Genomic DNA, 12023 nt, shown 5'->3' with positions numbered 1-12023 from the left:
TGCATCGGGCGCGCTTGGGGCGACTACCAGTGCCAACCCCTTATCCCGCGACGCGTCCGACAAAGAGAACGTTCCAAGGCGGCAGAGGAGGTTACCAGCCGAAGGATGCAGTAGCAATAACAGGTATAGTTCCGCGGCGGCCGAGAAGACTCACCGCATAGGAATCGGGATGCGAGGCGAGGGATGCGGCGGGAAGGCCCCGACGGCTAAACGGAAGAGGCTGCAGGGCCGCCTCGGAATGGTCCAAGCATCGGATGCGATTGGGACGACTACCAGTGCCAACCCCTTATCCCGCGATGCGTCCGATACACAGATAGTTCCAAGGCGGCCGAGGAGCCTCACCGCATATCAATCGGGGTGCGAGGCGAGGGATGGGGCGGGAAGGCCCCAACGGCTAGACGGAAGAGGCTTCAGGGCCACCTCGGAATGGTCCAAGCATCGGACGCGCTTGGGGCGACTGCCAGTGCCAACCCCTTATCCCGCGATGCGTCCGATACACAGATGGTTCCAAGGCGGCCGAGGAGCCTCACCGCATAGCAATCGGGGGTGCGAGGCGAGGGATGGGGCGGGAAGGCCCCAACGGCTAGACGGAAGAGGCTTCAGGGCCGCCTAGGAATGGTCCAAGCATCGGACACGCTTGGGGCGACTACCAGTGACAGCCCCCTATCCCGCGATGCGTCCGATACGAAGATGGTTCCAAGGCGGCCGAGGAGCCTCACCGCATAGCAATCGGGGTGCGAGGTGGGGGATGCGGCGAGATGGCCCCAACGGCTAGACGGAAGAGGCCACAGGGCCGCGTCGGAATAGTCCAAGCATCGGACGCGCTTGGGGCGACTACCAGTGACAACCCCTTATCCCGCGATGCGTCCGATACGAAGATAGTTCCAAGGCGGCCGAGGAGCCTCACCGCATAGCAATCGGGGTGCGAGGTGGGGGATGCGGCGAGATGGCCCCAACGGCTAGACGGAAGAGGCTGCAGGGCCGCCTCGGAATAGTCCAAGCATCGGACGCGCTTGGGGCCACTACCAGTGACAACCCCTTATCCCGCGATGCGTCCGATACGAAGATAGTTCCAAGGCGGCCGAAGAGCCTCACCGCATAGCAATCGGGGTGCGAGGTGGGGGATGCGGCGAGATGGCCCCAACGGCTAGACGGAAGAGGCCACAGGGCCGCCTCGGAATAGTCCAAGCATCGGACGCGCTTGGGGCGACTACCAGTGACAACCCCTTATCCCGCGATGCGTCCGATACGAAGATAGTTCCCAGGCGGCCGAGGAGCCTCACCGCATAGCAATCGGGGTGCGAGGCGAGGGATGCGGCGAGATGGCCCCAAAGGCTAGACGGAAGAGGCTGCAGGGCTGCCTCGGAATAGTCCAAGCATCGGACGCGCTTGGGGCGACTACCACTGCCAACCCCTTATCCCGCGATGCGTCCGATACACAGATAGTTCCGAGGCGGCCGAGGAGGTGGGGGATGCAGCGAGATGGCCCCAACGGCTAGACGGAAGAGGCTGCAGGGCCGCCTCGGAATAGTCCAAGCATCGGACGCGCTTGGGGCGACTACCAGTGACAACCCCTTATCCCGCGATGCGTCCGATACACAGATAGTTCCGAGGCGGCCAAGGAGCCTCACCGCATAGCAATCGTGGTGCGAGGTGGGGGATGCGGCGAGATGGCCCCAACGGCTAGACGGAAGAGGCTGCAGGGCCGCCTCGGAATGGTCCAAGCATCGGATGCGCTTGGGGCGACTACCACTGCCAACCCCTTATCCCGCGATGCGTCCGATACACAGATAGTTCCAAGGCGGCCGAGGAGCCTCACAGCATAGCAATCAGGGTGCGAGGCGAGGGATGCGGCGAGAAAGCCCCAACGGCTAGAGGGAAGAGGCTTCAGGTCCGCCTCGGAATGGTCCAAGCATCGGACGCGCTTGGGGCGACTACCAGTGACAACCCCTTATCCCGCGACGCGTCCGATACACAGATAGTTCCAAGGCGGCCGAGGAGCCTCACCGCATAGCAATCGGGGTGCGAGGCGAGGGATGCGGCGAGAAGGACCCAACGGCTACACGGAAGAGGCTTCGGGGCCGCCTCGGAATGGTCCAAGCATCGGACGCGCTTGGGGCGACTACCAGTGACAACCCCTTATCCCGCGACGCGTCCGATACACAGATAGTTCCAAGGCGGCCGAGGAGCCTCACCGCATAGCAATCGGGGTGCGAGGCGAGGGATGCGGCGAGAAGGACCCAACGGCTACACGGAAGAGGCTTCGGGGCCGCCTCGGAATGGTCCAAGCATCGGACGCGCTTGGGGCGACTACCAGTGACAACCCCTTATCCCGCGACGCGTCCGATACACAGATAGTTCCAAGGCGGCCGAGGAGCCTCACCGCATAGCAATCGGGGTGCGAGGCGAGGGATGCGGCGAGAAGGACCCAACGGCTAGACGGAAGAGGCTTCGGGTCCGCCTCGGAATGGTCCAAGCATCGGACGCGCTTGGGGCGACTACCAGTGACAACCCCTTATCCCGCGACGCGTCCGATACACAGATAGTTCCAAGGCGGCCGAGGAGCCTCACCGCATAGCAATCGGGGTGCGAGGCGAGGGATGCGGCGAGAAGGACCCAACGGCTAGACGGAAGAGGCTTCGGGTCCGCCTCGGAATGGTCCAAGCATCGGACGCGCTTGGGGCGACTACCAGTGACAACCCCTTATCCCGCGACGCGTCCGATACACAGATAGTTCCAAGGCGGCCGAGGAGCCTCACCGCATAGCAATCGGGGTGCGAGGCGAGGGATGCGGCGAGAAGGACCCAACGGCTAGACGGAAGAGGCTTCGGGTCCGCCTCGGAATGGTCCAAGCATCGGACGCGCTTGGGGCGACTACCAGTGACAACCCCTTATCCCGCGACGCGTCCGATACACAGATAGTTCCGAGGCGGCCGAGGAGCCTCACCGCATAGCAATCGGGGTGCGAGGCGAAGGATGCGGCGAGAAGGACCCAACGGCTAGACGGAAGAGGCTTCGGGTCCGCCTCGGAATGGTCCAAGCATCGGACGCGCTTGGGGCGACTACCAGTGACAACCCCTTATCCCGCGACGCGTCCGATACACAGATAGTTCCAAGGCGGCCGAGGAGCCTCACCGCATAGCAATCGGGGTGCGAGGCGAGGGATGCGGCGAGAAGGACCCAACGGCTAGACGGAAGAGGCTTCAGGGCCGCCTCGGAATGGTCCAAGCATCGAACGCGCTTGGGGCGACTACCAGTGACAACCCCTTATCCCGCGACGCGTCCGATACACAGATAGTTCCGAGGCGGCCGAGGAGCCTCACCGCATAGCAATCGGGGTGCGAGGCGAGGGATGCGGCGAGAAGGACCCAACGGCTAGACGGAAGAGGCTTCAGGGCTGCCTCGGAATGGTCCAAGCATCGGACGCGCTTGGGGCGACTACCAGTGACAACCCCTTATCCCGCGACGCGTCCGATACACAGATAGTTCCGAGGCGGCCGAGGAGCCTCACCGCATAGCAATCGGGGTGCGAGGCGAGGGATGCGGCGAGAAGGACCCAACGGCTAGACGGAAGAGGCTTCAGGGCCGCCTCGGAATGGTCCAAGCATCGGACGCGCTTGGGGCGACTACCAATGACAACCCCTTATCCCGCGACGCGTCCGATACACAGATAGTTCCGAGGCGGCCGAGGAGCCTCACCGCATAGCAATCGGGGTGCGAGGCGAGGGATGCGGCGAGAAGGACCCAACGGCTAGACGGAAGAGGCTTCAGGGCCGCCTCGGAATGGTCCAAGCATCGGACGCGCTTGGGGCGACTACCAGTGACAACCCCTTATCCCGCGACGCGTCCGATACACAGATAGTTCCGAGGCGGCCGAGGAGCCTCACCGCATAGCAATCGGGGTGCGAGGCGAGGGATGCGGCGAGAAGGACCCAACGGCTAGACGGAAGAGGCTTCAGGGCCGCCTCGGAATGGTCCAAGCATCGGACGCGCTTGGGGCGACTACCGTTGCCAACCCCTTATCCCGCGATGCGTCTGATACACAGATAGTTCCGAGGCGGCCGAGGAGCCTCACCGCATAGCAATCGGGTTGCGAGGCAGATTATTGGGAAGGGAACCCCCTGGGATGCGGCTCAAGCAGTGCCCAAAGGGACTGGAATGCGGAATCACATCGAGAGACCCAAATGCTATACGAGGGCTCAAATCGAATTATCGATTTGGCCACGACATGGACGCATCGGAACGACTACCTTTGCCGAACCACTCGCAATTGCATCCATACCGAAACCAATAGACATTTCCGTTAGAGCCCTCGCATAGCATTCGGGAATCTCGCATGCCCCTCTAAATCGACCAATGCTGGCGCTCAATGAAAATCCGAGCGCTACCACCGTTCGAGCGCCAGCATTGGTCGAGTTAGAGGGGCACGGGGGAGAATGCTCCAGTCAACACCTCCCCTATATAAGTTATTTGTCCGATTCTCGCACAACCGTAGTCTGCCTCGTCGAATCAAACAACGGTCCCAGATTCCGACTTCCGTTCCGTAGAGACCCAAAAGCTAGATGGAGGCTCGCAAGAAAGAGAGTCGGCGCATAGCAATCGGGTTTCTCGAACGTTTAGGGACCGAGCTCACTTGCGGATAGGGCAAAATCCGCCAAGCAACCCAAAAGCTAGACGGGGGCTCGAATCGAATCGCCTAGGCGGCCACAACAACGACGTGTTGGATCGACTACCAGTGCCAAACCATTCAGCAAGACTAGTCTGTGTCGAGGCCGGATAGAGATTCTCAGAGAGCGCCCGCATAGCATTTAGGAGACCTGCCGCGTCCCTCACACTCGACAAATGGTGGTGCACGTTTATAAATCCGAGCGATCCCAACCCTTTCAAGCACCAACATCGGTCGAGATAGAGGGGCACGGAGGGGGCTGCGTGAGACAACACAGTCCCCTATATAAGTTATTTGTCCGATTCTCACACATCCGAAGAATGGTCATCAAATCGGACAACAGCCCAAACTTCCGACTTCCGTCCCAGAAAGCCCAAGAGCTATCTAAAACGTTCATGGCCGGAACTCGATCGCGGCTATACCAGTCCGCCAAGCAACCCAAAAGCTAGACTGGAGCTCTAGTCGAATCACCTCTGTGGCCATTGCAAGGACGTGTTGGAGCGACTACCATTGCCGAACCATTCCGCAGGTCGAGTCCATACCAAGGCCGCATAGAGATTCACGATGAGCTCCTGCATAGCAATCAGGAGACTTGCCGTGTCCATCACAATCGATAAATCCTGGTGCAAGATTTTTGCATCCGAGCGCTCCAACCAGTCGAGCACCAGCATCAATCGACATAAACGGGCACGGGGGGAGGATGCTCGAGAACACTACCTCCCCTATATAAGTTATTTGTCCGATTCTCAAGCAGCCGAAGTCTGGTCATCGAATCGGGTCAAAGACCACAACTTCCGACTTTACCCACAATGCAAGTCATCGAATCGAACATCGGCCCCCGAGTCGGACTCCATGCGTATGTCAGGTCATCGGACCCAAATTCCGCCTTCCTGCGCATGGCGGGCCATCAATATCAACTCGGTCATCGGACCCAAACTCCGCCTTTTTGCGTATGGCACGCCTTCAAATCGGTCATCGGACCCAAATTCCGCCTTCCTGTGCATGGCGGGCCATCAACATCAACTCGGTCATCGGACCCAAATTCCGCCTTTCTGCGCATGGCACGCCATCAACTCGGTCATCGGACCCAAATTCCGCCTTCCTGCGCATGGCAGGTCATCGGACACAAATTCAGACCTCGCCAATATGCCTACGTATCGAATCGGTCATCGGACCCAACTTCCGACTTCATCCATACTGTAGGGTCTTTGAGGTTGGCGCGGTGCGCTCAACCCAGGGAGTCGACCCATCGAAGCATACACCTCCCCTATATAAGCTATTTGTCCGATTCCCACACCTGTGTAGTTTGCACCTCTGACCAGGACATCGACCCCAACTTCCGAACTCGACTACAACGACGGCACCAGCGCCTTGGTGCGCACCTTGCGACGCACAGTCCCAACATTCGCCTTCCTGCACATGGCAGGTCATCGGACCCAAATTCCGACCTCGCGAGTATGCCTACATATCGAATCGGTCATCGGACCCAACTTCCGACTTCATCCATACCGTAGGGTCTTTGAGGTTGGCGCGGTGCGCTCAACCCGGGGAGTCGACCCAACGAAGCATACACCTCCCCTATATAAGCTATTTGTCCGATTCCCACACCTGTGTAGTTTGCACCTCCGATCAAGACATCGACCCCAACTTCCGAACTCGCCTCCAACGACCGAACCAGCGCCTTGGTGCGCACCTTGCAACGCACAGTGCCAACATTCGCCTTCCTGCACGTGGCAGGTCATCGGACCCAAATTCCGACCTCGCGAGTATGCCTACATATCGAATCGGTCATCGGACCCAACTTCCGACTTCATCCATACCGTAGGGTCTTTGAGGTTGGCGCGGTGCGCTCAACCCGGGGAGTCGACCCAACGAAGCATACACCTCCCCTATATAAGCTATTTGTCCGATTCCCACACCTGTGTAGCTTGCACCTCCGATCAGGACATCGACCCCAACTTCCGAACTCGACTAAAAAGACCGCACCAGCGCCTTGGTGTGCACCTTGCAACGCACAGTGTCAACATTCGCCTTCCTGCACATGGCAGGTCATCGGACCCAAATTCCGACCTCATGAGCATACCTACTAATCGAATCGGTCATCGGACCCAACTTCCGACTTCATCCATACCGTAGGGTCTTTGAGGTTGGCGCGGTGCGCTCAACCTGGGGAGTCGACCCATCGAAGCATACACCTCCCCTATATAAGCTATTTGTCCGATTCCGACACCTGTGTAGTTTGCACCTCCGCTCAGGACATCGACCCCAACTTCCGAACTCGCCTGCAACGACCGAACCAGCGCCTTGGTGCGCACCAAAAGTGCGCACTTTTGGAGGGCACTTTTGTGCGCTCCAAAGGTGCGCACTTTTGGAGGGCACTTTTCTGCGCTCCAAAGGTGCGCACTTTTGGAGGGCACTTTTTGGAGGGCACTTTTCTGCGCTCCAAAGGTGCGCACTTTTGGAGGGCACTTTTTGGAGGGCACTTTTCTGCGCTCCAAAGGTGCGCACTTTTGGAGGGCACTTTTTGGAGGGCACTTTTCTGCGCTCCAAAGGTGCGCACTTTTGGAGGGCACTTTTTGGAGGGCACTTTTCTGCGCTCCAAAGGTGCGCACTTTTGGAGGGCACTTTTTGGAGGGCACTTTTCTGCGCTCCAAAGGTGCGCACTTTTGGAGGGCACTTTTTGGAGGGCACTTTTCTGCGCTCCAAAGGTGCGCACTTTTGGAGGGCACTTTTTGGAGGGCACTTTTCTGCGCTCCAAAGGTGCGCACTTTTGGAGGGCACTTTTTGGAGGGCACTTTTCTGCGCTCCAAAGGTGCGCACTTTTGGAGGGCACTTTTCTGCGCTCCAAAGGTGCGCACTTTTGGAGGGCACTTTTTGGAGGGCACTTTTCTGCGCTCCAAAGGTGCGCACTTTTGGAGGGCACTTTTGTGCACTCCAAAGGTGCGCACTTTTGGAGGGCACTTTTCCTGTGCTCCAAAGGTGCACACCTAGGTGAGCACCTTCGACCACACCTTGTAGCACACCAAACTCTGACTTTCGACTTCATCCGCAATGCAGGGTCTTTGAGGTTGGCGCAATGCGCACAACCAGGGGAGTCGACCCATCAAACCCAACACCTCCCCTATATAAGCTATTTGTCTGATTCTCATACATGCGTAGCCTGCAGGAGCAATTAGGACATCGACCCCAACTTTCGGCTTCTAAACGAAAACAAGGTCTTTGAGGTTGGTGTAATGCGAACAACTAGGGGAGTCAACCCATCAAACCCAACACCTCCCCTATATAAGCTATTTGTCTGATTCTCATACATGTGTAGTCTACAGGAGCAATTAGGACATCGACCCCAACTTTTGACTTCTTAACGAAAACAAGGTCTTTGAGGTTGACGTAATGCGCACAACCAGGGGAGTCGACCCATCAAACCCAACACCTCCCCTATATAAGCTATTTGTCCGATTCTCATACATGTGTAGCCTGCAGGAGCCATTAGGACATTGACCCCAACTTTTGACTTCTTAACGAAAACAAGGTCTTTGAGGTTGGCGTAATGCGCACAACCAAGGGAGTTGACCCATCAAACCCAACACCTCCCCTATATAAGCTATTTGTCTGATTCTCATACATGTGTAGCCTGCAACAACGATTAGGACATCCACCCCAACTTCTGAATTCGTCTGCGTTGACCGCACCAAAGGTGCACGCCTTGGTGCTCACCAAAATCCGACTTCCGACTTCTTCTGCTATGCGGGGTCTTTGAGGTTGGCGCAGTGCGCACAACCAGGGGAGTCAACCCACCGAATGCAACACCTCCCCTATATAAGCTATTTGTCTGATTCTCATACATGCGTAGACTGCAGCAATGATTAGGACATCCACCCCAACTTTTGACTTCTTAAACAAGACAGGGTCTTTGAAGTTGGTGCAGTGCACACAACCAGGGGAGTCGACCCATCAAACGCAACACCTCCCCTATATAAAGCTATTTGTCCGATTCTCATACGTGTAGTCTGCAGCAGCGATTAGGACATCGACCCCAACTTCCGAATTCGTTTGCATTGACCGCACCAAAGGTGCACGCCTTGGTGTGCACCCTGGAGTGCACTTTGGTGCTCACCTCGGTGCACACTTTGGTGTGCACCTCGGTGTGCACCAAAGGTGCGCACCTTGGAGCGCACCAAAGGTGTACACTTTGGAGCGCACCACATAGGGTCTTTGAGAGGTTGGCGCAGTGCGCACACCAAGGTGGGTGTTGAGGTGCGTGCCGAGGTGGGTGGGTGCTAGGGTGCGCTCCATGGTGGGTGCCAGGGTGGGTGCGTGCTAGGGTGGATTCCAAAGAGGGTCATAGGGTGGGTGCCAAGGTGGGTTGGTGATATAGTGGGTTCAAAGGTGGGTACTAGGGTGGGTTCCAAGGTGGGTCACAAGTTGGGTGCCAGGATGCGTGGGTGTTAGGTTGGGTGCCAAGGTGGGCTCCTGCGTGGGTGGGTGCTAGGGTGGGTTTCAAGGTGGACGCGAGGGCGGGTGCCAAGGTGGGTAACAAGTTGGGTGTTAGGATGGGTGAGTGCTAGAGTGGGTGCCAAGGTGGGTGGGTGCTAAGGTGGATGCCAAGGTGGTTCACAGGGTGGGTGGGTTCTAGGGTGAGTTCCAAGGTGGGTCACAGGTTCAGTGCTAGGGTGGGTGTCAAGGCGGGTGTCGAGGTGCCTGGGTGCTAGGGTGTGGATGCCAATGTGGGTCATAGGGTGGGTACTAGGGTGGGCTGCAATGTGGGTGCCAAGGTGGGTAACATGCTCGGTGGGTTCTAAATTGGGTGCCAGGGTGGGTGTGCACCCACCTTGCCCGAGGTGGGTGCCAAGGTGCCAGTGTGGGTGGGTGCTAAGGTGGATGCCAAGGTGGGTGAGAAGGTGGGTGATAGGTTGAGTGGTAGGATGGGTGGGTGCCAAGATGGGTCACAGGGTGGGTGCAAGGGTGGGTAGGTGCTAGGGTTGGTGTCAGGGTGGGTGGGTGCTAGGTTGGGTTCCAAGGTGGGTGCGAGGGTGAGTGTCAAGGTGGGTCACAGGTTAGGTGCTAGGATGGGTGAGTGCTAGGGTGCAAAGGTGCCAGGGTGGGTGCTAGGATGGGTCGATGCTAGGGTGAGTGGCAAGGTGGGTCCACAAGTGTCAAGGTGGGTGCCGAGGTGGGTGCCAAGTCGGCGACTGCTATGGTGGATGCCAAGGTGGGTCACGGGGTGGGTGCCAAGTTGCTAGGTTGGGTTCCAAGGTGGGTGCCAACGTGGGTGCTAGGGTGCGTGGGTTAAAGGGTGTGTCACAACGTGGGTGCCAGGATGGGTGCGCACCCACACTGGCCAAGACGGGTGCGGGTGCAAGGTTGGGTTCCAAGCCCGGTCACAGGCTGGGTGCTAGGATGGGTGGGTGCCAAGGTGGGCACCAGGGTGGGTGCACCCACCCTGGCCAAGGTGGGTCACGGGGTGGGTCCTAGGGTGGGTAACGGGGTGGGTACTAAGGTGCGTGCCAAGGTGGGTCATAGGGTGGGTGCCAAGGTGGGCACCAGGGTGGGTGTGCACCAACCCTAGCCAGGGTAGGTCACGGGGTGGTTGTCGGGGTGGGCGTCAAGGAGCCAAGGTGGGTGGCAAGTAGCCAAGTTGCGTGCCAAGGTGGGTGTCGGGGTGGGTGCCAAGGATCCAAGGTGGGTGCCAAGGAACCAAGGTGGGTGTCTGGGTGGGTGCCGAGGTGGGAGCCAGGGTGGGTCCCAAGGTGAGTGCAAAGGTGGGTGCCAGGGTCAAGGTGAGTGCCAATGTGGGTTCCAAGGTGCCAGGGTCAGGGTGAGTGCCAATGTGGGTTCAAAGGTGCTAAGTTGGGTGCGAGGTTGGGTGCGAGGGTGGGTGGGTGCCAAGGTGTGCTAGGTGGAAGCCCGGGTGGGTCGGCATCCCATGGGTGTCGAGTTGGGTGCCTGATGGGTGCTTCTTGTCAAGTTTTAGTCGTCGGGACTCATTTCGAGCCTTAGAGGTCGTTTCTTGTCCGGTTGCCCTGTCTTCGACCTGGGAACCCAATTTTGGTCCTCGGGTCCCATTTTTTTTTGTCTCGCATCCCACTTTTGGCCTGTGGCCTTTTCGGGGTCGATTCTCGTTTTGGGCATCAGAGCATGTTTCTTCTCCTAAAACCCAATATTTGTTTATTAAGTCTCGGAACACATTTTTGTTCTCGTGGACCCATCATGGGTCTTGGAACGCATTTGTGGTCCTTGGGTCCCATTTTGCATCCCGAAACTTGTGTTTTGGTGCTTGATCCCTATTTTGGGTGCCCACCTTGCACCAAGTGCGCACCCGGGGCAAACCGAGCGCCTTGGTGCACCGGGGCAAGATCGAGCGTGCACCCGAGGCGCCCCGAACATGCACCAAGGTGCACTCGGCCCACATGTGAGCGCAGGTCGTTGCGCCCGAGGTGGTGTGTGGGCACCGCGTTGCAGACGGGACACTGCACGCACACGACGCCCCCTCCAGGTGCACGCACGTAGGCCGGGCCGGGTGCACACCCGACGCCCTAGCAAGGTGCGCGCACCCGGGCAGGGCTCACACTTGGCGAACGGGGCGCACTTCGCGAGGGAGGGTGTGCACCTCGACGGGGGTGGGTGGCCGGGGTGGATTCGCACGTGGGTCGCGGTTTGCTAAGTACACACTGCGACAAGCTCATAACGGGTGCGATCATACCAGCATTAGTGCACCGGATCCCATCAGAACTCCGCAGTTAAGCGCGCTTGGGCCGGAGTAGTACTGGGATGGGTGACCTCCCGGGAAGTCCCGGTGTTGCACCCTTTTTTAGTTTTTCGCCGGGCGTCGCAATGCTATTTGAATAAACCTTTTGCCCGTTTGCGTTCTCGTCGGGGCCGGGCCGGGCCGGGGTGCGCTGCCCGCACTACCGCGCGCGCGGGGGCGACACCGAGCGCGCACCCGAGGCACCCCGAGCACACAGGCCACGGTGCAACCCGGGCGTTGTGCGCGCACCCCGGTGCGCCCGAGGTGCTGCGCGCGCACCCAGGTGAAATCGGTGTGCACCTCGGCCAGTGCGCGCTCGGTCGAGTCGCGCACGTTGGCCAAGGTGCACGGTGATGTTTCTTACTCTAAGGTTCCGCACCAGACGCCCGGGACAGGTGAGCGAAGCTGGGCGGGGCCGGGTGCGCGGCCGGGGCAGGTGCACGCAGCTGGAGAGAGCTTTGGAGCACACTTCGGAGCGCACCAATGATGCGCTCCATTCAAAAGTTTCCTGAAAAGGCAAAAAAAGTTGAGATTATAGAATTTCCCACTTGAGAGATTGTAAAAAAAAAAAATTTAAAATGAAGGAAACGCGGGTGCCAAGGTGTGCGCAGC

The 12023-nt window shown here is 58.8% G+C and overlaps 1 non-coding gene across 1 annotated transcript; it reads left to right on the top strand.

The window, feature by feature from the left end:
- Window positions 1-11352: 11352 nt before the first annotated feature.
- Window positions 11353-11471, top strand: LOC131862257 (5S ribosomal RNA). The gene has a single exon (XR_009361273.1). It is a non-coding gene; the product is annotated as a 5S ribosomal RNA (ribosomal RNA).
- Window positions 11472-12023: the final 552 nt, after the last annotated feature.

This window comes from Cryptomeria japonica, unplaced genomic scaffold (assembly GCF_030272615.1).
Source record: "Cryptomeria japonica unplaced genomic scaffold, Sugi_1.0 HiC_scaffold_40, whole genome shotgun sequence".
NCBI classification, from domain to species: Eukaryota; Viridiplantae; Streptophyta; class Pinopsida; order Cupressales; family Cupressaceae; genus Cryptomeria; species Cryptomeria japonica.
This window is presented reverse-complemented; position numbering and strand designations above follow the sequence as displayed.